Source organism: Lepidochelys kempii, chromosome 1, assembly GCF_965140265.1.
Source record: "Lepidochelys kempii isolate rLepKem1 chromosome 1, rLepKem1.hap2, whole genome shotgun sequence".
NCBI classification, from domain to species: Eukaryota; Metazoa; Chordata; order Testudines; family Cheloniidae; genus Lepidochelys; species Lepidochelys kempii.
In genome coordinates this window covers 328,971,332-328,998,687 of record NC_133256.1, presented here as the reverse complement: position 1 = coordinate 328,998,687, position 27,356 = coordinate 328,971,332, and the positions used below count along the sequence as shown (strand labels likewise).

The window sequence follows — 27,356 nt, the reverse complement described above, 5'->3', positions numbered from 1 at the left end:
TGAAACAGACTCCATTTAAAAGGAGATGGAAAGTGCTGACAGTCAGCAAAAAGGGAAAGTGAAAACCTCTTGAGCAAATGAATCTGAAGCAGGAACAGCAAAAGAATCTGTTGCTTTACTGGGTCTCCAAGCCTTATTAGCAATAGGTGGAACAGCAGCATCTCCCACACATGCACACATTTTTGTTTAGCTATAGGACTGCTTTTGGATACATTTCTTCTTGGTCTCCATCTTTGCCCTCCTGGTGCATCCTGTCCTCATAAGATGTTACAATACCACATAGCATGAAGATCCATAATGAGACTTTCCATCCTGTTTGGGGTGACACCTTCTCCTCCCCCACCCCCCACTTTCAAGTAAGGGCTGAAGAAATATTTCTAACTTTGAATCACTGAAGTCATCCAAAAAACAAAAGTAAGCATTTAATACACATGACTAAATGGGAATGGGGTAGAAAGACAACGCATACTTCAGGCTTTCTTTATGCATCACAAAAATAAAAAGACATGATACCATTTTACTCCTTTTCACGTCACCGTTTATGGCTGCAAGTGACCCAAGCCTAATTATTAAGTGGCTGATTTCCAGTTACGCTAAGGCTCCTTTACGCTTCCAGATTGGCGTAAAGATGCTTAAGTGGGCTTAAACTACCTCCTATGCAGGGCTTTCCCCAACCACTGTTCCGAGCCCTTAGCCTAGGGTGTAGATTGGGAGTGTGCTGTAGCTGTGGCTGGGACATACTGCACCATCGCTTTCCTCCATTTCCCAACAGGGGGCTTGTGACACTTCCTGGGGGTATGCAGGACTATGAGGTATCTTGCTATCAGCTGCCCTTAGTGTGAGCAACCCTTGTCCTCTCTACTTGTGAGGAAGTATAGAGATTTGAATGAAAGCATGTAGAAGTATTGGCAACAAAGAATTGCATATAAAATCATAATGTGTATTTTAGAACCTAGACAAGGGTGGCTAGAAAGCAAGAGTGAAAAATCAAAATGAGGGTGGAGAGTAATAGGTGCTCCAAATATTGCAACTTCCCCTATAAAATCAAGACATCTGGTCACCTTAACCTAGACTTACTTAACTAGATATTTTGTATGTGTGTGTGTCTTATAGAGCAATGCTCACCCAAAGTAGCCCTTCTAGCACTTTACAGCCAGGCTTGGTTGTGATCATCCATTCATGAAACAAGTCACACTGGCAGCTTGCATCCCTGGCGAAAGACACAGGGTATCTCGTGATACCATTAGATATATCAAGATTGTACTTTTTGTTCTTCTTAAACAGGGCACCCTCTCTGCTGATTTTTCTTCTCTCCTTCCCCGCCCCCGTGGCCTCCCTCTCATGTCAATTGTTTTTGAAATCTTTTAATTCCCATCTGGCTCCATATATAAATAAGCTTACAGTGTGACACACATAATTGTCAGACAGGGAGATAAATGTCTGCTACATGCTGCTTGAAAGGAACCTGTTTAAGACATGTCATCTGTTGGTTATCTGACTTAAAGCCTTGGAGTTAAGATACATCACTCCCTAAATAGTTTCCTTACATACATTTTGAAATGATTGTGACGACCAGTTTGCCACTGGCTCTTCAGAGACCTTACATGCCATCCTTTTGGTCTCAATATGCACATATTTGACCCAGCGGGCCCCTATGTAGAATCCTATACATCCACTGTGCCTTTTTGAAAGTTTACTTCCGATAGCCCTGCTACCCAGGGAACTGTTGGTGTCAAGTATAAATTATGGTCATCTCAGGACTGTGCTTAGAGTGCCAGGAAGGAGCCTGTATGCCAGGGGTGGGCAAACTACGGCCTGGGGGCCACATCCGGCCCTTCAGACCTTTTAATCCAGCCCTCAAGCTCCCGCCGGAGAGCGGGGTCGGGGGCTTGTCCCCTCTGCACGGATCCTGGAAGCAGCGGCATATCCCCCCTCCGGCTCCTACGTGTATGCTTCTGCATGCTTGACTTGCAACCTTAATGTTCTTTTAACGTGCGTAGTGTAGTGTAATTACAGCAGTCGCTGAAGTAGCTGTAAGTTAGACTGTTCAGCAAGCTGTTTATGAATGCCTGAATTCCCACAGACAGGATGCATTCCATATGGTGACAGCTTTAGACTCCTGTATGCATGGCTTTATTTTTTTCAGCTCCACTAGTAACCCAGAAACATCTAGTCACCACTGCTGTTAAACTGATAAATGACTCCACCGTGAACAAGTCCATTATCAATGTATGTAGTCTGTGAAATTGTGGTTTAAAATGATTCAAGGTAAACTTGGAAAATTTTTTATTCAAAATGTATTTTTTCCTTAGCAAAGTAATTGATGATCAAAGATCGTTTGAATCCCTGGCAACAGTCTAAATCACTACACAGGCTTCTCTCAAGTGTGAAATTGGTCATCACATCCAAGGTCTGTACTACTTAAAATACTGAATACTAAAGTATTTCTGCCTATGTGCAAGATTTGAATCATGGCACTGGACTATCTCGTTATTTTTCAAGGTTCGTTACAGATTGTATTAACTTGCATTCAGGACTCCACTAATACATGTATTAAGTGAAACAAATATTGGAGGTTTTTTCTATTTGGTTAAAACGAAACTCTGCATGTTTTGACTAATGGGTTGTCTGGGCTTTGCATTTGGGTAATACAACTACAGTGTTGCAGATCTGCAGATGTGTGAGGGGATAGTGTTAAAACTTTTCAGTTTCAAATGTTTCCAGTGTGGTGGGGAAGGAGATGAAGATCTGAGGTAAACAGAGATTTTAGTCATTTGTCCAAGGACAAAGTCTAGCAGAGCTGGGAATTAAACCCTTCTCTCCTGAAACCTAGTCTAAACCAATGTTGGCATTATTTGTCCTAATGACTGTGTAATTTAACGTCTCCAACTCAGCATTCCCATTTTAAAGATAGCAACATGATCTACTTTCCATCATGGTTGTAAGGCTTGCTGCATCTCTGTTCTCCTTCTGATCTGAGTGTACCCTTTCAGATGTCAGTCCTGCAGCCTTTACCTCTCCCATGGTGGAGAAAATTCTCTCACTATTGAACTGAGCTTTGGGCTGCAGTACCTTGTGTACTAACTGTGCTTACTCAGGTCTGACTGGGTTTGGTACCTACAGTTCTTCTCTTTGGCAGTCTCTGATCGCTGAATATAGTAACCAGGCAGCCTTCATAAAATCAATTTTTTGTTTATTGTAACAGTAGGAATAAAGCATGCGGGCGGTGTGGGGGGAGATAATTTAAATAGTCTGCTCACATCTGTCTTGCTTTGAAGACAAACCTGCTGCTCCCAGTTTTGGGAAGGGAGCACTGCCTCTGTTGAAAAACGTGGCCATGAAATATAAACTAATCATACTGGGGTTTCTGTGAGAACTACGACCGCACAATCTGCATTCCTGAACTGCAGTAGCTACTGAGTGATGGGAGAAGTTTAAGATGGTGGTTTTTGGTCCTGTAAAACCCTAAATGGTTCATGTCCTAACTATGAAAGACTGTCTCACTCTCTGTGTGATAACATTGCTGTTACTGGTGACAGATTGATTCACGATCATCCCTTTTCACTTTGTGTCTGACATATTTCCACTCATGCTTGTGTATTTAAATTTCCAGTTGCATCAATCAAGTGTCTAGGTGCATTACAAAAGTTTAAAGCCACATCTAGATTAGGAAAATGTGCCCATGTGTAACTGCACTGATAACCTTGCCAAGTGGTAAGTTAACCAGGTAAATTGCGCTGGTATAAGCCCTTCCTTTGTGCTAGCGAGTGCATCTAATTTAGGGGGTTGCACTGGTGTATCTACATTGATGTAGTTACAATGATACAATTTTTCCTGATACAGACAACCCCTAGTTAAAAGGTAATCTGTGGTGTCATTTTACTGCAGAACCTGTTTCTTTGCAATCCTTGTTATGCTTTTCAGTATACTGCTTCTGAATAATGGGCATTTATTTGAAGCAAAAGAAATCCATAGCAATATCAGATATTATTTTCCTGTGATATCTGAAAGTTGTACTTTATTTTTAAAACTAAAAGTACTTCTGTTTGACTCCTGGTAATCCAACTCCTGAGCTATTGAATGTTTAATTGTGGCTTGCTTAAGTGATGGTTTTAGTTCCGGTGAGACTGCAGTGAAACTGGTTTTGAAAAAGCCAGCTGAATGGCTTGTGTTGTCTCACTTCATTATATTTACCTTCTGCTGCTCTATATTGTAAGTTCAGATCCCAGCTGGGGATGAAACTCAACAAGATGTTACTGGAATTTTAACCTGTGATCTTTGTTTTTCTCGATTTGTTGTAGAAATCCATTGCCATGACATGAGAAATGGGAAAAGATCAAACCAAGCCTCTGATTTTTGTTTTTAATTAAAATGATTTTAGCAACATTGAAAATTTAGGCAATGCAGAGGTTAGTAATGTGATATATTGCCTTTTTGCTGATTTATATTCAAACCATGTCTCATTAATGACTCAGACATCTGATGGCTCTTACCTTTGCTGACCTGTTGGCTATGACTTGGTCTCAGTGCATTTCCTAGTGGAAAGGTGTCCATGCTCCACAAACAACTGTCACAGTTGTCAATAACTAGCACTTTGGGAACAGGCTTCACAAAAAAGCCAAGGAATGAATAGGCCTCGAAAGTACACTGTCCTTTCACTTTTGAAAATTGGTCACCACAAATCAGGGCTGAGGCACGTTAACTGGAGCAGGGTAGGGGAAGCTGTTTGTTTTTTTTCAGATAACTTGAGACTGAAGTCCTCAAGTTTTCATTCTCTCCTCCTCCCCCCTCCCATGAGCATTGAATTCATATGGAAAAAGCTGGAGGAGTTTGGGTGGGAGGAACAAGAGAATGTATTCTAGTTGTACATTTGATTTTTTTTTCCTTCCGAAGTGTAGTATGTTGCACTTGTCTTTATTGAATTTTGTCTTGTTGATTTCAGACCAATCCTCTAATTTGACAAGGTTTTTTTTGAAAGACAGAATTAGAATTCAAAGTGCTTGCAACCTCTCCCAGCTTAATGTCATTGACAACTGTTAAGAATACTCCCCACTCCATTATTCAAGTAATTAGTGAGAATATTGAATAGTACTGTATCAAGGACTGACCCCTATGGAACCCCATTATATACGCCTTCCCAGTTTGACAACAAACCATTAATAATAACTACTCTTTGAGTATGGTCTTTCAACCTGTTGTCTATTTTCACTGGGAGGTTGGTAATATGACGTCCAGTGGCCAATTGGCAACATTGCTATGTTAGTGAATTTGCACAGAGCATGGAAAAACACCAACACTTAAAAGAAGCACCATGTGAAGGTTGTTATCTTGGCCAGAACATCATGGGGCTCCAGTCCCTGGACCTTATGAACTACAACAATTGCCTTGGTATATTCTGCAGCTGAGTATTGTCCTCCAGTGTGGTCTCATAGCAGTCACACTAAACTCCCTGACACTCAACTCAATAACACTATGCACATAATGTCAGGGATGCTCAAATCGACTCCAGTCGACTGACTCGCAGTCCTATCACACATCCAGCCTCCACAGATTAGAGGAGCTGCTCGGACATCTCGCTTTCTTAACCATGTCAATGCAAGCACAAGGATCCCACTGCACGGTGACCTGCAGAACTTGCCAAAGACAAAATTAAAATCCCGCAACCCTCCATGGAACCGCATTAAGATCCTTACACCCAACTTCAGTGCTGAGACTCAATGGAAAGTCACGTGGAGCATTTCGACTGCTCAAAACAAACAGCTCATCATTGACCCTGCCAGGGAACCACCGGGTCTTGATTTATGTTGGGAAGATTGGTACAGGTTGAATCTCATGGGAGATGTGGACACACACTCTTTAAATGGAAAATGAGGCAAACACCTGTATGGTAACCAGGCACAAATGATGGAGCGCATCATATCTCAGTGTCCCCTTCTTTCTTTTGTCTGGGGCCTGAAGGACATTCATCAGCTCACTTGCTGTGGAAATCTGCTGATTATCAAATCTAGATATAAATTTGTAGTCGTTGCTACAAGCCATACGAAAGAAGAACCAGTTATGCACTGATCTTATCCAATGCAAGCCTCAGGCAACTGCAGAGCAGTGCCAGCAGGGGCTGCTTTTCAGGTTGGAGGTGCTGCTCTGCACCTGCCCAAGGCTTGCAGTTTGGGGGGACAATGCTGCCCCCTGCTCCCTATTAAAAAGGGGGGGAATGTCCTTCTGACCCTGGTTCCAGCACCATTGTCTGGGATCTCACCCATTCTCCATGAGTTCTCAAAGATAATTGTTAATGATTCGAAGACTGCTTCAACTAGTTCCTAAAATATCCTAGGATGAATGTCATGAGGCTCTGTCGACTTAAAAACATCTAAATTATTCTTTTTTCTTCTTTTTTTGGCTTGTATTCCTTCCCCTTTTTGGTTAATATTAATTACTTTGAGCATCTGGTTACCTTTTAACTTTTGTGTGTGTGTTTGATGTAAAATTAAATACAAAGTTTTCCAGACCCAAAGATTTCTTTTTTTCAAGTTAACAGAGTGACAAACAAGGTGGACCAAACTTGATTCCCATGGAAGTCCATGGCAAAGACCCCATAGATTACAAATGGGACTCATGGAACTAGGAGTGAATCACCAAACTTAATTTTAGCTTTAGTGCTAAACCAAGATATAAATCAAGGGCCCCAAAGGGTATACTGTGGTATCTACCCTCTTTGTTTATATATTTTCTTTTAAAGAGAGATTTTAAGCTTCTGAAAGAGGAATGAAAGTGAGCATTGTCATAGTGCAAGGATTTGTGCAAGAGTGCTCCTATTCCTCTCCTGAAATGGCCTTAAATCCAATCTCATTGTTGTTCCATTCCTGAGACTGAGTGCAGGCTTCCATGTATGCCTGATAGCAGGATGGTTTTTTAACCAGAAGAAACGTTTACAGAATGGACAACTGGACACACTTTGTGACCAGTGTGAATCTGAACCTACATTTCCACAATGGAAATTTAATACGCTGACTAAATGACACTAATAGATAAAGCACAAAATGGGATACTACTAAGTGTCAGCTATGGATCACGAAATCACACTAGGGAATAGGATGACCACTTCTTTATGCACCTCTCTATAGGAGGGGGAACCATGTGTGATCAAGGGGGAACTTCAGTGTGAGTCACATATGCTGGAAGGTCTCATGCTGCCAGTACCAAAACATCCTTGGAATTTCTAAACGTTATAGATGACCATTTCCTAATGTCAGAAGTGTTGCAGCCAACACAGGGGAATTCTATATTAGACCTTGTCTTAACAAGGAGAAACTGATCACAAAACTGAAAGTTAATAGTAGCTTAGGTACAAGTGATCATGACTTGATCACATTTATAGTGTGCAAGGAGAATAAAAGTCAGACCAGTCATCTAACCTCTCCCTCTCTCTCACTGTTTTTAATAGGACCAGTTTTACAAAGGTGAAAACCATTATGAGTCAAATTAAGTGGGAGAGAGAATTTAATCAGAAAAATGTGAATGATAATTGGAATCCTCTAAGAACTTGCTAGATGTCCAGAAAGCTGCACTTGAGGAAGAAGGCTGAGCTGGCTTAGAGGGGAAGTGAAGGCAGCTGTAAAAATATTAATAAAAACGAATGGAAGAAAGGGGAAGCTGATAGTAATGAATATAAATCAGAAGTCAGGAATTGTAGAAAGTGTATAAGGGAAGCTGAGGGAAGCTAAGAAAAGTCCTATGGCCTGCAGAATGAAGGACAAAATTTTTTTAAATATATTGTGAACGAAAAAAATCCTGACAATGGTATTGGTCCATTATTAGATAGAAATAGTAGAATTATCAGTAACAATGCAGAAAAATCAGAAATGTTCAAGAAATGTTTATGTATTTGGGGAAAAACAGAGGAAAAAGACTTATATGGTGATAGATTCTATTAGTATCTCTGGAGGATGTTAAACAGAAACTACTAAAGTTAGACGTTTTAAAATCAGGAAATCCATATAATTCCATCCAAGAGTCTTAAAAGAGCTCACTAAGGAGCTTGTTGGATCATTAATGTTGATTTTTTCAATAAGTTTTGGAGCACTGGGGAGGTTCCAGAAAACTGGAAGAAAGCTTATGTTGTGCCAATGGTTAAAAAGGGTAAACAGGATGACCAGGTACTTTATAGGCCTGTCAGCCTGACATCAATCCCAGGCAAGATAATGGAGTTGCTGATATGTGACACAGTTAATAAAGAACTAAAGGAGGGTAATGTAATGAATACAAATCAACATGGGTTTATAGTTTGACAGGATCTGTTTTCTAACGTGATTTCTTTTTATGAGGTTAAAAGTTTGGTTGGTAAAGGTGGTAGTGTTGATATAATAGACTTAGACTTCTGCAAGGTGTTTGACTTGGTACCGCATGCCATTTTAATTAAAAAAAAAACAAAACAAAACCAACTAGTGATCTAAAATTAACATGGCACTCATTAAATGGTTTAAAAACTGGTTAACTTAAAGGTCTCAAATGTAAATATAAACAGGAAATTGTCATCGAGCAGGAGTCATTCCTGTGGAACCCCGCTGGAAGTGGTTCTTGGTCCTATGCTATTTAACATTTTTATCAATAACTTTGAAGAAAACCCATAAAATCAGCAGTTTGCAGGTAACACAAATTGAAGGAATGGTGAATAATGAAGAGGACAGTTCACTGATCAAGAACGATGTGATCACTTAGTAAACTGGGTGCAGGAAAACAATATGCATTCTAATATGGCTAAATGTAACTGTATATATTGAGGAACATAGGCCATGTTACATGATGGGGGATTGTATTCTGGGAAGCAGTGACTCTGGATAAGATCTGGGGGGAAGACGTGGATAATCAGCTGAAAATTGGCTCCCAGTGTGATGGTGGGGCCAAAAGAGCCAATTCAATCCTAGGGGGCATAAACAGGGGAATCTCGAGTAGGAGTAGTGAGAGGTTATTACCTCTGTATCTGGCAACCATTGCTAGAATTCTGTGTCCATTTCTGGTGCCCAATTCAAGAAGGATGTTGATTGAACATGGTTCAGAGAGGAGAGATGAGATGATCAAAGGATTAGAAAAATATACCTTACAGTGGTGGACTCAGAGCTAAGTTTAGCTTAGCAAATAGAAGGTGAATGGGTAATTTGTTTACAGTATATCTACATGGGGAACAAATATTTAATAATGGAATCTTCAATCTAGCAGTGAAAGGGATAACGGGATCCCATGGCTGGAAGTTTGAAGCTAGACCAGAGGTTCTCAAACTCTGGATTGGGACCCCAAAGTGGGTCACGACCCCATTTTAATGGGGTTGCCAAGGCTGGCGTTTAGACTTGCTGGAGCCCGGGGCTGAAGCCAAAGCCTTAGCCCTACTGCCCAGGGCTGAAGCTGAAGCCCTGGGTGGCGGGGCTCAGGCTTTGGCTTCAGCCGTGGGTAGCGGGTCTCTGGTTACGGCCCCCTCCGTACCCTGTTCCCCCCCCCGGGGCTGAAGCCCTCAAGCTTCAGTTTTGGCCCCCCTTCTGGGAGGCGGGGCTCAGGCTTTGGCCCCACTGCCATGCTTCAATCCCCCTTCCCAGGGTCCAGTAGTAACTTTTGTTATCACAAGGGGGTTGCAGTGTAATTAAGTTTGCGAAACCCTGAGCTAGTCTAATTCAGACTGGAAATAAGACACAGATTTTTAACGATGAAAGTATTTAACCATTGGAACAATTTACCAAGGGTCATGATGGATTCTTCATCACTGCCATGTTTAAAATAAGGATTGTATGTTTTTTCTAAAAAAATCTGCTTAAGGAATTATTTGGAGGAAATTCTAAGGCCTGTTACACAGAATCACAATGGCCTTTTCTGGCCTTAGAATCTGTGAAAATGGGGAATAACTGGCTAGGTGGTAGTACTGTTGAAAACGATCTGAAGTTATAATGGATCTCAAATTGAGTGACTCAACAATGGGATGCAGTTGTGAAAAAGCAGTGCATTAGCAGGAGTGTTGGATGTAAGACATGGGAGGTAACTATCCTGTTCTACTTGTACGGGGAGATGTCAGCAAACCAGGAAAGTGCCTGAAACCACTATGGCTTATTGCTAAACCAGCTAAATCATCAGGCCATAAAGTGCCATGTAGCAAACTCAGCTTGACCAAGGCGGCAGGGGAGGGGGTTTTGGGTGCCACAGAAAGGGCAGCTTGGCCCAGCATCCTTCCTGATAAGAATTGTGTTGTAGTGGCTGATACACGCCTTTTAGTGCAGGATGTGCCCCAGGAATGTCTACTGGGGCCTCAAGGCTGCAAACTCTGGAAAAACCCACACCTGGTTAATCAATAATCAGAAGGAGCCTCTTGCTTGACCATTGGAACTGATTGCTTAACAAGTTTTCTTTAAGGGACATGTCATTCTATTACTAAATGTAATGTATAAATAAGGGGGAAAAGTTTTGAGGTTGGGGGACTCTGCATCCAGAGGGAGAGTCCAGTCCTGAATCTTGTGTTCCCCACTAGCAGATGGGCTGCCGCTGTGCCACGTGAGAGCCACAACTCAGCTTTGGTAATTATCAAGGATGTTGGGTGTTTTACTCAGTCTCACGCACTTATACACATGTCCGCAACAGGTTAGTAAAGTTCAGCTTTAAGTGAAAGCACTCTTGGTCGGACAGCCGTGTCTCCCCTGATTTATTTCCTGACACCGCCTCTCAGAGTAAAAGTTTTCAAGAGTTTTGGGTTGAAAAAACCCTGGGTAACATACTCAGCACTGGTGAGGTCTCAGCAGAAGTGTCCATTTCTGGGCACCACATTTTAGCAAAGATGTGGACAAATTGGAGAGAGTCCAGAGGTGAGCAACAAAAATGATAAAAGGTTTAGAAAACCTAACGCATGAGGAAATGTTTTTAAGAAAAGAAATCTCGGAGTGGTGTGGGGAGAGAGCAGGACCTGATCAGCCTACCAATATGTTAAGGCCTGTTGCAAACAGACTGTGAACAACTGTTCTCGGTGTCCTCTGAAGGGTAGCACAAGAAGTAATGGATTTAACCTCAATCTCCCTTGCTGCAGATTAGGTATTCGGAGGAACTTTCCAACTATAAGGGTAGTTAAACTCTATGAAATAGACTTCTACGGGAGAGGTTGTGGAATCATCATCACTGGAGGTTTTTAAGAATAGGTTGGAGAAACCCCGGTTGGGGTGATCTAAGTTTACTTGTCCTGCCTTAGTAGAGGGGACTGGACTTGATGACCTCTCCAGGTCCCTTCTAGCTGTAAATTTCTAACTTTATGATTCTAACATTAGTTGCTTTAACTAAAGAATTTACAAAAAACTGTGCTCTGTTTTCAATGGGCTTTGTGCATTTGACAGCACTTTGTGTATTTTTTCTACTGCCTTCCCTCTGGAGTCATTTAGTCAATTTCTTCCTTCCTGGTAAGACCCCCTATAAACCTCACATAGGGAGCAGAAAAGCCCTTAGAAGGATTGTTTGTTTGGTTGGTTTAAATCAGGACTCACTGTTTAAAGCATTTTCTTTCTTAAATTAGTCAAATGAAATAACTAGGGTTCTGATCTTGCAAGACTTAGGCATATGTGTAACTTTAGCCATTTGAATAGTTGGTCCCATAAGTCCCCTTTAGTTTACTGTGACTACACACAATGAAGCACACACTTTAGTCTGCAGGATCAGGGTCTAGAATAGCAATGATATTGAAGGTAAGAATGGAGATTGCTGTGACATAGGTATGTGGAAATTTGCACACCTTCTAACTGCTCTAGGCCTGTATCTGTCCCATGCTATTAGCCCCATTCTTTGTACAGCATTCAGAAACAAAACACTTGTCAACTTAAACAAATACTATACTTGGATGCCTAAAATCTTTAATAGAAGACAAGAAGAGAAGAAAGTTGATGCTGTTTCTATTTTCAAATGCTTGGGAGGTGCTCTCAGAAGCTACAGTAATGGAAATATGTAGTTGTCTACATAGAGAGATGAATAGATTACAGAGCAAATTGGTACAACACCTTTGGGAGAAGAACTGCTTATTCTTAAATTAAACAGCTTATATGACACTTTTCCCCTATGGTTGACAAACTAAATTTATTCAGAAGCAGATATGTTCATTATCTACCTTCTCTCATACTGTGATCATCGTCATCATGTTCCTGTTACGCCTCTGGCATTTAGAGTAATGACAAAGCTCCTCCACTCCTGTCTGTTTCTGACAAGTCTTTCAATGGTTCCCCAGCTGTGCCCCAGGTTTTTCAGCTCAGCTTCCACAGCTCTTCGCCATGTTTTTGGGCAGGCTTGTTTCTGCTTGCCTTCAGGTGTCCATCTTATTGCTACTCTGGTGATGGAATCAGTTTCCATTCGAAGCACATGACCAATCCATCTCCAGCGCCTCCTGGCAATGATGGTGCTCAGATCCTCTTGGCTGCACTGTGTCAATAGATCTTGGTTTGAGATTGTTCTGGGACAAAAGATATGGAGGATTTTTCTGAGGCAAGTTGTATGGAATGAAGAGTGTTTGCACATGTCATACTTTCTCATTCCCCAGCATTCTGCACTATAAAGCAGTGTTGAAAGTAGGCAGCTCTGATAAATCTTGAATTTGGTTTTGGTGCTGTATTTTGATGACTTCCAGACTGTATTTAAGCTCCTGAAGGTGTTCCTGGCTTTAGTGATTTTGTTCCAGATGTCCTGGCTGATTGGTGCTGCCCAAATATGTGAATGTTTCTGCATAGTCCTCTTATCCGTACTGGTGATGGTGAAGCAATATTTAAGGCCATGATATAGGTCTTATTGTGGTTGATTTTCAGTCCAATTTGCTGGCTGAATGTGAGTCAAGTTGTTTTTTTCTTGTATATGGTGTTGGGTATGTGATAGGAGAGTGCCATCTGCAAAGCCAGGTCTTCAAGGGATGACAAGTGTGGGCCCACCAAACAAGGGACATAGACACTATGATATTGACAAGCTAAAGTCCCTTGAAATACAGAAAGCCTTCGTTCTGCAGTTAAAGAACAGGTTTCAAGCACTCGCAGACCTTGATGAAGAGGAGGGGAATGCAGATGAGGAGATCAACAAGAAGTGGGACACAGTAACAGTAATTTATAAACAGAGCAGTGAAGCCTGTCTACGCTACAGGCAGAAGAGAAAGAAGGAGTGGATTACACCCAGCACATGGAACGCCACAGAAACCAGACAAGCCCTGAAGAAAAAGTTTGACACAATCCCAGAAGCTAAAGGACAAATACCATGAGCAGTATAGCGAGGCACACCAGGAGGTCAAACACATTGTGAGAGTGGACAAACAGCATTACAGTTGCTTAACGTTGCTTAACGCCTTGCTTAACGTTGTAGTTATGTTCCTGAAAAATGTGACTTTAAGCAAAACTATGTTAAGAAAATCCAATTTCCCAATAAGAATTAATGTAAATAGGGGGGGTTAGGTTCCAGGGAAATTTTTTTCATCAGACAAAAAATATATATATGCGCAAACACACAATATAAGTTTTAAACAAACAATTTAATACTGTACACAGCAATGATTGTGAAGCTTGGTTGCGGTGGTGAAGTTAGAGGGTGGGGTATTTCCTAGGGAATGCCTTACTGCTAAATGATGAACTAGCATTCAGCTAAGCCCTCAAGGGTTAACACGTTGTTGTTAATGGAGCCTCACTCTACAAGCACGACTGGAGGGAGGGGAGACAGCATGGCAGACTGAGACACAGACACGCACCCTGTGTGTGTGCGGGGGGGGGAGGAGATGTACATTGCCCCTTTAAGTATGCTGACACCATTCTAAGTTCATTACCTTTAAAAAGATCAGGAAGTTGAGATAGCAGCTGCAGTCAGCAAGCTCTCTCTGTCCTGATCCCTGTCCTGTCCCCACCTGCTCTATAAGGAGAAGGGATAAGTGGGGGGCAGGAGTGGGGGGAGGGGGACACCCTGACACTAGCCCCCCTCTGCTTGCCCCTCCCACACAGCAAGCAGGAGGCTCCCGGAAGCAGCTCCAAGGCAGAGGGCAGGAGCAGCACATGGCAGTGCGGGGAGGGACAGCTAAACTGCTGGCAATTGATAGCCTGCTGGGCAGCTGCAGCACAGGGAACTTAGGGGAGTGGGGAGCTGACAAGGGAGCTGTTGGGGTGGGGGGCCTGCAACCGGTCCACCCTGGTTCGAAGCCCCCACCAGCTAGCTGCAGTGGGCTGCTCTTCCTGCAAGCAGTGGCCAAAGCAGGCAGCTGCCAAACAGCATTAGAAGGGAGCATTGCGCAACTTTAAACGAACATGTTTCCTAATTTGATCAGCAACATAACAACGAAACAATGTTAACTGGGACGACTTCAAGTGAGCAGTTACTACATATTGATGATCTGGCAACATAAGCAGAGGATGCAGCTGCTTGTGGTAAACAAGAAACAGCCTACAAAATGACGTGGCTTATCAGTGGTAAATGGCAGACACCAACAAACACTCTCACCAGGAACAGACAAGGCTACCTACTAACAACTGAAAAAGAACAAGAAATGCACTGGACAGAGCATTTCAAAGAACTGCTGAACAGGGAGCCACCTAAAGAGGAAGCAAACATCCAGGAGGCAAAGATCTTATCCTATGATAGGAAGCTATTATCTGTTTTACAGATGAGGAAACTGAGGCAGAGCAATTACGTGATATGCTCAAGGCTGCAAAGTAATGCCAGGATTTGAACTCTTAGTACTGTTATTACACTACACCTGTCGTTGTAGAGATTTGAATTAAGTGTGCACTTTGTTGGCCTCAGTTTCTGTTTTAGAATGTATTATGTGGGTGTTGTGGCATTTACTGTAAACAACAATATTAAGAAACCTAATCTCATGGTGGGGTGGAGCTGGGTCATGAGGATGGTACTATGAGGTTTTCGGTCCCTTTATTTGGAATCGTTAAGGTATTACGCCTCTTATACTTCTATTGAGAGATGAATGAGAGAGAGTAAATCTGGAAGGACAACATTAAAAGGCTATAACAAACATTTACAAGTCAGAGGAAAAAATAATTTTTCAGCTCTCACTCATACAAGAAAGCGTTCCCCATGCTCACAAACTGCAACCACACAGAGCTTTGATAGCCTTGATACTCCTAAACCTAGTCTTCACCTTGATGCTTCATGAAGTCTGAAAACGGTTTTCAGTAAATGTGAGTTAGCTGACCTAAGGCACAATACAGTTTAGTGGCCAGCTGTTCCACTGACATTGTTGACCAACACATTCAGACACAGGCCATAATTCAAGTCTATGCTAGCAAACTTTTGTAGCTATACTAACTCCACCAGTGTAGGTCCTTCAGAAGCATGGGTGGAAACTGTAGCATTTGACAGGAATTGAGTTTTTTATCGCCCTCTTGTCCCACCGAATTCCTAAGTCCTCTCATGCTGGTAGAGAGTTGCAGCTACAGGGCTGGATTCTCAGCTGTACTGAATGTCTCCTAGAACCTTCCCCAGTTCCTCTTAGCTTCCAGTTATAGACTTTCCGAAACAGTACACATACCAGTGTGGTGCACTGCCTTTCCAGCTCTGTAACCTAACTCCTGTTGCTAATGGAGAATTTTAAGAGCTTGTCAATAAAAAACCTACACGTGGATCAATATCTTATAAATGAAGTCATTCATACTCTGGGTAATAGAACTATAACAATTTGTGAACCAGGCCTTCTAGAATTAGGACTTACTTATACTATCAGCTCCTTATGGTGTCCTAAATCTCTAAGATATAGAAATATTGAGGACGAAATGTCACCTGTTCCTCCTCATAGGCACTACAGCCTCCATTTCATAGATCCAAATAGCTGATATTTTGAAAAGATTCTATATTAATTTTTCTTGTGAATCATATTCTATAAAACTAAAGATCAGATGTACCATATTTTTCCTATATTAATGTGACTGGGAGTAAAGTGGGAGTGCTGGAAAGTTAATCCAGGAAACAATCAATGGGCCATTAAGGCCTACAAGAAAAAGTCTGCTCTAGCCAAACACCCAGGATCAAATTCTATTTTCTGTACACAGGAATCCCAGTGTCATCAATAGGCCCCGCCTTCATGCTTCTGGTGGAGTTTGTTTGTCCATAGATGTGCTTCTAAATAACTCACACCCATTGTGTAGTGAGGCAGAGTGGCCTCCCTCCAGTACAGAGGGGGTTAATGGCCCCTGATGAGTGCAGCTAGCCTTGCCCTACCCCCTCCACAGGAAGTGCAGGGGCAGGGCAGGCAGTATGAGAGCAGGGCCCTGCTGCTCTGATGGGGCTGGAGCAGGGAAGGAGACAGAAATCGCTCCCAGGGAGCTGAGCCCTCAGTTAAGTCTGTGACTGGCAATGGAGAGAAAAGGCAGCCCAGCGGCCCGTAGTCGAGACTGCAGGGAGAGACTGAAGGAAGGGCTGACTGAAAGCTAGGTCCCAGCGGCAACGGAGCAGCACCAGCAGGAGCTGGTAGGATGTAGCCCAGGGAAACACGTCTCTGGTCCCGTTGTATTTCTGAGACTTAAGGCAGAGACTGCATGTTTTCCCACTGATGGTGTGGTAGGACTGCCCATCACTTCCAGGGCCCTGCTGGAGCAGGGTGGGCCTGGCTCCCCCTACCCCTGGCCCCTTAGGTGGAGCTGGTTGCCTGCTAACCTTCAGGCCAGAAGGCCGGAAATACTGACTGTTTGCTTAGTCCTCAGCTTAAAAGGCCTGAGCCTCTTCTAGTTGATGGCTCCAGCCGGGAGGCTGGAGCCAGAGACTGTTTGCTCAGCCCCTGCTTTAGGAGGTCCGAGATATAGACTGCCTGTTAATGGGCTGAACCTGCACTCAGCAGATTGCACGTTGTTACTGAGGATACAGGCATCTGAGGTGACTGCTGGCAGAGGTAATAAATGGCCCTACCACATACAGGTGGTGGTAAACCACTAGCTGAAAGGGGATCAAAGGGTGCCCGACAGGTTCAGAATGTAGCTGGGGAAGGACCTGTCATATGATAGAATGCCACACTTGAGGGAAGAGAAGCGTTTTATTTATTTTAAAATCCTTCAGGTCTGGGTCATGTGCAAAGCTGATAGGTGGGAACAATGTTACCTGAACTCCGGGGCAGCACTCCCAAAATTTGTGTAAATAAAGTGAAATGGGAAAGGGTGGAGCCCCAGTGAACATGAAGTACCAGAGCCCCAATTTTTTCCTCAATGTACCGGGGCATAGCTTTTGGTTGGGCAGGGAAGTGGGGGCAAAAGACCTATCTGGCTTCAAGATTAAACTCGATAAGTTTATGGAGGAGATGGTATGATGGGATAACATGATTTTGGCAACTAATTGATCTTTAACTATTCATGGTAAATAAGCCCAATGGCCTGTGATGGGATGTTAGATGGGGTGGGATCTGAGTTACTACAGAGAATTCTTTCCTGGTATCTGGCTGGTGAATCTTGCCCACATGCTCAGGGTTCAGCTGATCGCCATATTTGGGGTCGGGAAGGAATTTTCCTCCAAGGCAGATTGGAAGAGACCCTGGGGTTTTTTCGCTTTCCTCTGTAGCATGGGGCATGGGCCACTTGCTGGAGGATTCTCTGCTCCTTGAAGTCTTTAAACCATGATTTGAGGACTTCAATAGCTCAGACATAGGTGAGAGGTTTATTGCAGGAGTGGGTGTGTGAGATTCTGTGGCCTACATTGTGCAAGAGGTCAGACTAGATGATCATAGTGGTCCCTTCTGACTTTAACATCTATGAGTCTGAGTATGGAAGGATGTAGGAGAAATGAAAGCAGTTTTCAGCCCTGAAATGTCATCAACATCTCATTATCAAAGCGAACTCCAGTCTGTTCAAGAAGTCACATAGCTCTAAGTATCTTTCTTTCTGTTTGCTTGGTCTTAGGTTAATTCAGTCGAGTATTAAACTTTCCCGAAGTGTTCTAGGCTTCCATTGTCTGAAATGTCTCTCTAAGAAAAATTTCTGTTAAATATCATTCAAATCTCCTTGTACCTTCATTTCCTATATCAACTGCTCATATGGATGGTGGTTGTAGTGCAAGAGCAGGAACATTCTTCTTGAGTGAGTTATTTAATAGATGTTAGTCTGGTTTTTAATTATCTTAGGTGTTCAGTACACTTATGTAGTGACCTGCTTAATCTGTAGATCAGGGCTTTGTTTTTCTATTACTGTAGGACCATTTGGCATCACTGATGGGCTTTCATTAAACTACATTTTTCTTTTACTATATGTCCTACACAGATTCTTGCATTGCTTTAAAGCTGTCTCTCTCAATGTACTTCATTATATCCTGATATCCATTGTTGCCTAAATTACTTTAGGCATCCTGCTGTGATTTGTCCTTCCCTGGGACCTGTTTAGTTCTGGATCCAGTTTTCCTGGTGGTTGCATTATGCTGGTGTATTATCTGTGCTTACCCGAGATCTTCCTTTCTTTGAATAATAACGGTCTCCTGAGCCAGCCTACCCTGGAAACAATTGGATCCTCCACAACAGAAACTGAAATAAACCTGAATCTTTGGATGTTATTTCTTTTGGGAGGAAACTTATTCCCTGGTTTTCAGTAGGAGCAAGTGTTGTGATTTTTCTTCAGATTATAGCTAACACAATCTATAATTTAGGAAACAGGATGAAATTATCCTGTCTGTGGAAGCTGTCTCAACTGGATGGAATTTCAGGGGATAGGGCATTCCCTTGCTGCTGGTGACTGATAGGTCAGATTTTAGCTACAAGCAGGCTGAAATGCCAATTGTAATGGATCTGTGAACCTTGTATCTGAAGAAAACTGAACTGAAAATTTTCTAAGTGCAGCTACATTTTGTTGTTGTGGTGACCTGGGAATCCTAACCTGCTATTTGTCTAACCCCCATCATTCACACAGGGATTTCAGGGTAGAAAATATTTAGAGTTATGGAATTAATGACATCATGCACGTAAGGATAAGCATGACCTCCCCCACTCATGCTTTAGAGTGCTCTGAAAGTGGCCCTTTTTGTGCAAAATGTTGATAGACTTTTTTTTGTTTTTTGTTTTATATTTTTAAAGTTCTGAATTTTGTTATTGACCACTTAAATTACTGAAACTGAAATAATTGTAGGTAGTTTTTTGTTTTTAAATCCTTTCAGCTTGCTCAGGGAAGATAGATGGGTTAATTTCACTTCTCTTTCTAGAAACAAGGTGGGTGAGGTAATGCCAGCAGAAATTGGTCCAATTAAAGGTGAGCAAGACAAGCTTTTGAGCTTCACAAAGCTCTTCTTCAGGCTCTGTATAGCTCAAGAGCTTTCCTCTCAACAACTGAAGTTAGTCCAATAAAAGATATTACCTCATGCACCTTGCCTCTAGGATCCTGGGACCAACACTGCTATAACAACACTTCATACTTCTTTCTAGTGAATTTCACACTCAAACATCGTGCAAGGAAGCAATAGTTGGCTTGCATACACTGGAAGGAAAAATTTTTGTGTTTAAATATGATCCGAAAGCATCATTTATTTCTATGGCATGTGAGTTTTGTAAAAGATTGTTTTTATAAAATCTGCTATCTGGTCTGCTGAACCCCTATTTTTCATGATGTACTGGCAGGGAGGAGCCCAAGTTATACACACAGGCCTGGCAGTTAGAAATGTCTTTTTATGTCTAAGCTCTTCCCCCCCTCCCCCTTTTAAGGTGACAGACTCTTTAATGATGCATCCACCAGCAAAGACTACTCAGCACAAGGCTGGGATATCGATTTCATACTGAGTTATGAGCACCATCTATAGAATTGCCATCACCACTTCATGTAGTATGCTGAGTTTTTCCACATGTGGGGCAGGGGCCAGAGCTCTCTTCCAAATGATCCTGACCTTGCTTATCTGATCAGACAGGAGACGGTCAGGTTGCAAATACTTCTCTTGATTCCAGTGTCTCTTCTAGTATCTTACAAATGTTGTTGTGAAACATTTTTTTTCTAGTAGTCGCGGATACCATATTCACATCTATGCCTTCCTTAATTGCTGTGAATGCAGAAATCTCTGATAGAAATCTCAGTGTCAGTGCAGCCTCATTCATCATGAACTTTATCCATGATCTAAGTGTATTAACTTTGGGTGCTTTTACTAGTTCAGGAGAATGTGCACACAAAGCATTCCCAAGTGTTGGCCCTTTTCTTAAATCTAGATTTAGTTCAACTGTACAGATAAATACACTCCCATCCAAACATGATGGGATTCATAAATTGTTACCTACAATCCTTTATCAGACCTATTGCATTTTCCACTTCATTAATCTGAGTTTTACAGTGGGCAACAATAATTCTCCTATTCTGTTGGGACTAATGGCAGCAATGGACCTGAAAGTGTATTTTCATCGCCATTCATTGGACTCTAGAGAAACATGCCAAGGCTATTAAACAAGCAAATTTTGCTGCAATATTTAGTCAACAAAATTTGACATAAGATAGTTAAAGGCCTGAGTCTTCTCCACAGCTTCATGTTGATGGGACTTTCTTTGGTTGGAGGCTTCCCTGAACCACACAGAACTGGGTGACAGCTGCCTCTTGGGTCTGAGATCTGTGCATAAGAGTAAGCAGGCGAGGCCGGGGATGTGTGTGGTGTGGTGTGGTGTGGTCCTTTTTCCTTATTTTATCATACTTTTTTGCTTTCAAAAATCCCAAATCCAAACTGGAAAACTGATTTTTTTTTAAATTTCAGAAGTTTAAATGAAACACAAAATCGTATAGCTTCATTTCAACAATGTTTAAATTTTCCCATTGACAATTTTATTTTAAATTAACATTTTCTTGTCGGGATATTTTTGACTTTAATTAAATTCCATTTTCCAAAGGGAAATCTTTGTCTGAAAATATTTAACATTCTGATTAGAACAGGGAACATTCTTTAGTGACAGTAACCCTAGGGAATAGTGGCAAAGATGAACCATATGATTTAATGCCAAAGTCACTTTGCTTTCCTAAATTGTTTTTTTTCCCACATCTAATACTTAGTGGCACCTCCTCATTCTGCCCAAGAGATAAACCATGTATGAAAAGTGGGAGTTTTTTGATAGAGGATGTCTGCTCAAACAAGCATTTTAACTATGGCTCTAGGAAGACCGTCTCCTTGCCCCAAATTGGAACACTGGAGGGGAGACATTCTGCATAGAATCCTTTGTGTTATGCTCAGTCTACTCTCCCAAGTGTGTCACATTACCTGTTGTCACCAAACTGACAGAAGTTCATCAGCCTTTTATTTTATGGTGCTTTGCGGACAAAGCAGATGTCCCTGCCCCAAGGAGCTGACAATCTAAGATGCTCATGTCCTTTTAACTACTTTCATGGCTTCCATCATTGTAGTATCTAAGTGCTTGGAGGATATATAAGTACACAGAGAAGAGTGTACTGTTGAGGATTAAAGTACGCACACAGATCCTCCTTCTCCTATGAAAAGTAGGGGGAAATTCTAGTATAAAAATTAAGGATGCAAACCTTTCATTGTAAATATATCCTTGAAGTATGATCTACATTTCATTTTAAAACTGTTGCTTGTTATTTGACATGTTCACAAAAAGGATATGAAAACCACACAAATGGAGATTGTCAGTGTTTACCAAAACCTGTATTCTTGTCAGTTTTTTTCCACATTAAAATGCATACTGCTTAAAGATCTAACCTTCTGTTAGTAAAAATAAGTCACTCTACAACAGTGATTCTTTGCAGACAGACTAGAGTGAATCTTTCTTAAGCATAATTAAAAGCAGAGGTTCATTACTGCTCTGTTCTTTTAGATTTAAATCCTCGTAAGCCATAGTAATAGATCTAATGCAAAAATGTGCTGTTTTGTAATCACTTGGGCAGACATTTGACAGATACTAATCAATGTAGTGAAATGTTGAGCCCTTTGCTGATCCCGCTTGTTGGGTTAGTTTCCCTGCAAGTTCCAAAGCCAAAGACGTTGTGTCTATGAAAGCTTTATCACCAGTGCTCAAACAGATTCTTTTCCACTTAATGTGACATGATGTATTGAGAGAATCTATTTCTGCTCTTCCTAGCTGTCAAGGAAATTCAGTGTCAACTGTACTTGAGGTTGATTTGAGTCTAACAAAGACACAACACTCTTTGCTTTTGGGGTCTTTGCATCTCGCTGAGCTTCTCATCCAGTAAAATAGTGTTCTGTAGCAAGGACATGTACAAACATCTCAGACTGATTTTATATTTCTAGTTGCATACATGGACAAAAGTATAGGCGGTAAAATTTTCAAAAGCATCTAAGTGACATAGGTGCTAAAGTCCTGTTAACTTTCAACAGGATTAAGACTCCTAAATCACTGCGGTGCTTTTGAAAATTTTACCTTAGGCTGGTTGCTGCCTAGCATGGTGTTATCCTTTCAGTTCATTTCCGGAGCAGATCTCTAGGCAAAAGACAAGGTTATTACGGGGCATCCAGGTATACAAGGCTGTAGCCTACTCATATTGGTGGGATGAGATATAGTTTGTTTAAATATAATCCAACTGCTGTTGCCCCAAGACACATTACTTTAGGACTAGAAGAAATGGGTAAATTTCCATGTAAAAACTACCTACTCACAATGAAGACTAGGACCTCATTAACTGACAGAGAATGTGACGAGACAGCTCTAAGGATTGTGCATTTTGTTCAGTGAGCAGGCTCCTTTACTCTTGCCTGCTCTGGTTCTAAGTTCAGAGACTCTTATTAAGTTGTAGTTCAGGAGCTGTGCAGCATGGAGGTGGAGGTCCAGATAGATCCAGAACATGGTTAGGCGGTGGTCTAACTTCAATCGTCAAAATCTGTACTCACGGCACATTTTGAACTGCCTCAGTCTGATAGCTCTCCTGAACACCCCTCTTCATGGTCCCATCAGCCACGAATAGGACTGGTTCAAAATAGCTCACAAAAACATCCAGATGAATAGCAAACACTAAAGTATGCAGAGAAGACAGCCATGTCAGAAAGGAATGTATCCTGCACCTTTTGGACTATCTTATGTGCCTCTTGGCCACTAATCTTATCTCTGTCTGGGCTACTTCTAATATACTAAACTCATTAGCAGCTTCAAACAGCCACCATTCAAAACGAAATAAAACTGCCGTGGAAATGTTTTTGTTTGTTCTCCCCAAGTATGGAATTTCCCGTGACCTGCACCTGAATAAAACTACAACTGCCCAAAGTCCAGGATTAGTAATATTCAGCTGAAAGCACTCAGCACTTGGTGAGATTGTTTCCTGTGTTCAGACTTCACTGCACATGCTTAGTATGTAATTTCGAAGCAGTTGCATTTTTTAATGGTTTTTTTTTTCCAGAACAAACTAAAGCCTCATTCCAAAATTAAATTTCTGACTTCAGCCAGGTTTGCACTAGTTCTGTCTATAAAGGTATAGCTACATTTTAGAACATGGTATTTTCCCCTGCTCTTCACTGAATACAACTGGTGAAAAGGGATTTTACTCACTCTTTCAAACAAAATAATCCCATCTCACTTGAGGGCTGAATCATGCTTAGAAAACTTAAATGCAGGATGTGTCCATCATAGGAAGTTGTGAATATGTGAAAAAGGGTGGATCAAATTCACCACTCACATGAGAAGACCAAACTACAAGTATTTCAAAAGCCAATGGTGCCTTTGCACAGGCACCATTATAATTTCATTATAATAAAAAAATATTTGGCAACCATTGCTATAGCCAGCACTGCTTGGTGGGCACAGGATGCAAGGATACTAGCACTAGTTCAGAGCTGTGGAAATTGCTTCGCTAACTTACAAAGATTTTAAGTAATCTGTGGTAGCACTGTTTTTGGTGGTGGTATTTTTTTTTTTTAAACTAACAGGGCATGGAAATGTTCACTGTAGTTCTGTGACTTAGCCTTTCAGTGTCTGTTACTTTTGACTTTTCTGTAGGAGTTTTCATTTATTATTAATACTTTGTATTAACAAAGTAACAGCTGGCAGTGATCATTAAATTGAAGCACCAGACTTAATTCAATTTTTAACTTCATTATTTATTATCTAGGCTTAGAATTTGTTTAGTAATTTGTCTTCACAAAGTCCCTGTATACATATGTCCTGTCAGTTTGACAGTCTGTTAATCTGTGTGAACAAGCTCATTAATTTTATTCACAAAATGGATACTGAGCACCCACTTCTGTACATGGGAAGAGTGTATGGGGATCTTTATCATTCTTGCGCAGATAGCAGTGCATGCTTTAGAAAGTATTTATGATTAAACATTTGCCCTGGAGCTGATACTTATTAACACTAAGGCCCCATGACACCACTTCAGGATAACTAAAGATCCATACCCCCTCTTTGTTACTATCATGGGAGCAGTGTCAGAAGTTGGGTTGGAAAATAGTATGCACGTCAAAATAAAGTTGTAGATTTTTGTCACCTTCTCGGTGCTAATGCCCCCACCACATATTAAGAGGTGGGGACAATTTGTCCAGCTAAATGGAAAATGGAGTTGCTCCTTAATTGCAAGGGTGGCTTGGCCAGGAGGCTGGAAGAAAAGGGGTTGTTGCCTCTTTAAGGGTCCCCCTCCACAGAGAGGGTACCTGCTTCACGTAAGACGCAGGAAGCTGTTGCTGGCCGGGTTGGCAGGGGGACTTGCCCCTTCCCCCGACAGGTGACTGGGTGTGCGTGTGTGTGTCTAGGGCAGTGTTGGTGAAAGCCCTCTTTTATCCAGAGCAGGCAGGCAGAGTTCACCCTCCACCCATGGAAATAGGTAAAATACAGGTTTTGTCATGATCTTCTATGGGAATTGCGCATCTTTGCTCCTTTCTCAGGGGGCTGGAAGGGAATTTTTCCCCTCACTAACAGAATGGCTAAGGCTGTTCTTGTATCCACCTCTTTTTGTGAATGCATGTTGGAATAGTTACTAAGTAAACTAAATATTTTAGAAAATAAAGGTTTGAATGTATCCACTTCTTCTTTTTATGATGGTTCTGCTGTATGAATAGAAGAGGAATGGTGGACTAGGTCTGGCTAGATATGTCAGCAGAAGAGTGCAAAGACCTTCTGCCCCACCACCTGTACCTCTGAGGGGAAGTTGAGGATTATCTTGACCCTTGTGCTCTGAGCCCACAAGGCTTGGGGTGGGGGTGAGGCATTAGCAGCAAGAACAGGACTAGATGTCCTAAAGAGGATGAAAAGGCAAAGTGTTCCCTGTGCCAGGGTGGGAGGAAGCTTATTCAACATCCTGTTAGTGCTTGGGCCCATATGCTCCCTCCTTTTGTTTTGTGTCTTTATTTTGTACAAAGACAGCCTGAAACATTAATATTTTCTGATACACTGCGTGTGTGCACGTGTTTTCTTCTTGTCGTCGTCTTGGTTAGAGATTCGGCTCCCTGTGATGGCTGGAAGGCTGTCAGGTTGTGACCTCAAAAAGTCAAAAGACAAAGTTGAGCAATCAAGAGGGGGAAAGTAATCTTAGGCAGATACTTTGGGGTGGTAGTTACTTATCACTACTTAGTTCTAAATTATTTAGACTAAAAACATTTTTGGAGAAAGTGGCAGTATTTAAAGATTCACCACTCTCATCCCTTCAATTAAGGTGTGAAAACTCCTAATATATATATATTTTCCTGGAAACCCTCAAGGCATCCAGCTCGCCTCCCACCCCCAATAACGGGGGGGGGGGGGGGGGAAGTTTTATACTTTTTCTGCCCATCATCCATCATAAAGAAACATAGATAATCAGCACAATTTTTTTTTGATCTTTAAAGCCACAATCTAGCCAAAATTGTGTAGGTTGTAAGATAGATATAGCTATATATCCATTTTTTTCCTCTTTCTGGAAGGAAAGCAAGTCAAGCAAAAAACAGTTTCATTAAGCAATAATGTAAGTGAAGTTGTCTTTTAAGGTGGTCTTCCAAGTCTGTTTTTCTAGTTCTGTTATGATAGCATTTGAACACAAATGATGGAATGTTTTGTGTATTTTCTCTACAGAGGTTATTCTAAAGCAGTGGTTCCCAAACTAGGGGGGGCTGCTTGTTCAGGGAAAGCCCTTGGCGGGCCGGGCCAGTTTGTTTATCTGCTGCATCCTTGGGTTCGGCCAATCGCAGCTCCCAGTGGCCACAGTTCACCATTCTCTGCCAATGTGAGCCGCAGGAAGTGGCGTGGGCCAAGGATCGTGCTGGCTGCCCTTCCCGCAGCCCCCATTGGCCTGGAGCAGCGAACTGCGGCCACTGGGAGCTGCGATTGGCCAAACCTGTGAACGTGTCAGGTAAACAAACCGGCCCGGCCCTCCAGGGGCTTTCCCTGAACAAGCGGCACTCCTAGTTTGGGAACCACTGTTCTAAAGGGCAGCTGCAAGGAAAGGTGGGCTTGCATTACATTGTATTTGGGATATGAATACTGCTTTGCTTAAAGAAAAACACAGGAAATATATGAAAGGAGATTAAAGCTAAAGGCAGTTAAACAGAAAGATGAGAGAGGAAGAAAAAAAATAGAGACAATTTGAAGTGATGGGCTCTGATGCTGATGAGTGGACCAGAGATTGATAAGTGCAGGAAGGCGGGAGTGTAAGAGAAAAGAGTTCAAAGAATGATGGAAAAATTGGAATAAAACTGCAGTGAAGAGAAGATAAAATTCAAGAGGGCCATGGAATAGAAAGAAAATGCAATAGAAAGATAAGAGGCTAGATGTGGAAATGAGGCAATAAGAATATAAATTCCAGTGTTAAGGTAAGCCACTGTCATTGACCGTTGAATCTGAAGAAATGTTGAGCTTTTGTACTTTTTTTCTTTTCTTGGGCAAAGGGTGAAATTGGCTGGACTGATGATATCGCTGGCTTAGACAGTGGCGCTGCAAGAATTTCTTGCTGTTGGGGAAAACAATTCAAAAAACTCAAAGTTCATGGACAACCCCAGCATTATTAGGGTTTAACGAGTAGGATCATGGAAGTAATAAATGGAAAAGCCCAATTAGGTGCTCGTTAATAGAGGATTGCTACCCACAATGCTGTTTCTAGGGTTATGTCCAGTTTAGGTCTTTAAAACATCCCGAAGTGATGAGAGGAATGAGTCTACATAAATCTGCCAGAAGACTTTTCTGGTTAGATTAACATTCGTTTTCCTCTTGGATAATAAATGGAGATTTAACTGTTTTCATGCTTTGTATTCTTATTGTTTAAATATTAGTATGTTTCCATGGCCACCCTTTTCCCCTCCACACCCCACCCATCACTTAGCTAAATCATGTGTATTTAACTTCTTTTAATCTATCCTTGGAAGTTAATTCCTCTAGATCCCAAAACCTTTTCAGTGCTCTTTTCTGGACTATTATGTCGCTTTATAGAACTGTGTGGGCCTGAGTCTATGCTACTACTTATATCAGCATAAGTCAGTGGTCCCCAACCTTTCTGTGGGAATAGCATATTCCTATTCCCAGA

The 27,356-nt window shown here is 41.8% G+C and overlaps 1 protein-coding gene across 18 annotated transcripts in view; it reads left to right on the top strand.

Moving 5' to 3' along the window:
• Positions 1–27,356, top strand: part of MAGI2 (membrane associated guanylate kinase, WW and PDZ domain containing 2) — a 1,187,450-nt gene that overhangs the window by 142,531 nt on the left and 1,017,563 nt on the right. Inside the window, exon 2 of one of the 18 annotated variants that reach the window (XM_073328609.1) lies at positions 2,313–2,410. The exons of 16 other annotated variants lie outside the window; for them this stretch is intronic. The gene's annotated coding sequence lies outside the window, so the exon portion shown is untranslated. Of the gene's footprint in view, positions 1–2,312; positions 2,411–10,483; positions 10,551–27,356 lie in introns of those variants that run through there. One more of the 18 variants, XM_073328610.1, reaches the window with a different exon arrangement.